Source organism: Condylostylus longicornis, unplaced genomic scaffold (genome assembly GCF_029603195.1).
Source record: "Condylostylus longicornis isolate FDR11 unplaced genomic scaffold, ASM2960319v2 ptg000150l, whole genome shotgun sequence".
NCBI lineage: Eukaryota > Metazoa > Arthropoda > Insecta > Diptera > Dolichopodidae > Condylostylus > Condylostylus longicornis.
The window spans coordinates 66180-68169 of NW_026578118.1; positions in this window are offsets into that span (position 1 = coordinate 66180).

A 1990-nucleotide genomic window follows, 5' to 3' on the forward strand; every position below is an offset into this window, starting at 1 on the left:
GCTTCCCAGTGCATTGTCCCGTATAAATCTATCAATCACTTTTTCCATTGCTTTCAATAGAAAAAAAGTAAGGCTGATTGGACGGAAAGACCTTGGGTGGTTGCGGTCGCTTACCCACCTTCGGAATATACGTCACTTTAGCCGCCCCCCATGCCTAAGGGATGTAACCCCACTCATAGCTGGCACGAAAAATTTCCAACAGTGCTTTAGCGATATGTTGGAAACCCCTCTGCAAAAATGCAGGATATATCCCATCATAACTTGTAGATTTGAAGGGCCTGAAAGAGAAAACAGCATACTTTTTGGAAAGCACCCTGTGAAGACGGGCACTGCTGGAGAGTTCATCAATGCCCTTGCAGAACGCCCTCCACGAGATTCTCTTCGCTTTCCTAATTTCTTTATTGTATTTTGTGAGTGAGTCTTTATACTCTTCCCACGAACCCGACGCCTTGGCCTTATTGAATAGCTTTATGGTCTTTAGTCTAAGCCTTGAAAGCTCTTCATTCCACCACGGGCACTTCCTATTGCTCCACCTCGGCTTAGCGCGGCAGCTCCCGTGATAGGCATTAGTAATAGCCGCCGTCAGGGCCTCGCTAGCCAGTTCGATATCCATCACCGTTCTGACAGAAGCAGGAACGGATTCAATCCCATCCACGAGGAGCATTTCGAATTGACTCCAATTGTGGATTTGGTTACCCGATATATTTCTTCTGCCAGACCCCCGGAGACCATGATATTAAACCTAATCTGCCTATGATCGGACATGGATGTCTCATTTGAGACATGTCATCCACCAACCCTACTGCCGATAAATTCAGTGCAAAGGGTGATGACAAGGACCTCTTCCCTAATTGCATTTATGAATGTCGGCCTATTGCTCTCATTCATAATCATTAATTTATTGCTATATATAAATTTAAGCAGGCACTCACCTCTTTTGTTTATATTGCGGCTTCCCCAGACTGTGTGGTGGGCATTGACATCACTTCCTATTATAAGTTGGAAGTTCCTCTTTCCACAAAAGTCCACTAGATCCTTCAGTGGCTCGTCCGGGTGAGCACAGTCTCCCGGGAGGTAGGATGAGCACACAATGAACTCTGTCCAGCCCCGGAGGACTTCACCTTCACCAACGCAGCTACCTGATCCTTAGAACAACAATCTGGAATGTGAAAATGCGTTAGCCAAATAGATTTATTTGGATGCACCTCACAGCTATATCATTTCCTCCGGCTCTTGTCTATGGGCTTTAGCCCTTTAGACAAAGGCTTTACATGAGCCTTACCTCCCATTGCCGCCTTTTTACACATCTTGGTGGTCGCCTGCCCTGCCACAGCCTCTTTTGCCGTCCCAGGTGCTACGCTAGCCCCTCCAACAGCAAATACCGAAGCAGTTCCGGGCTTCCCAATGTGCTCGAGCCCATTTGGTTCCCCCGGGACGCTTGTATTTGGCGTGCCGGTCGATGGTCCTTCCGTTTCCCTTGCTGCCATTTTCGGAGCGACTTCAGACTGTCCAATGAGTTTTGGTTCTTTTGGTTGGCCTGAAGTGCTCGTCGTTGTCGCGGTGGGCATTGGTTTTTTATTTTGTCCTGCCGCCAGCAGCTAGAGAGGATTTTCTTCCTTTAACCCGAACGGTAACACGGAAGAAATTCAGGAAAAGTCGGAACTCCGCTTTCCGTAGATCTTCCAATCCGGAATCATCCATGGAAAAGGTGATGGAGCAGCCCCCGTCCTTTTCCTTATTCATCCTCAACACCCTCCAGGAACTTATCTTGAGGCCGGGATTTTGCTTCCCTATCCTACTTAGAAATTTGTCCCTGGAGAGACTGACGGTTGTCTCGTCCTTTGGTACGTAGGTGACGCAGACATGCTGTTTGCCCCAAGTTGCGACATTATCAAACAACTGTACTTGGGCCGATATAGAGTTCCACTGGAATGAAACCAAAGAATATAGAATTAAAAAAATGGCGAAGCGATATAGAAATCCTTTGGGA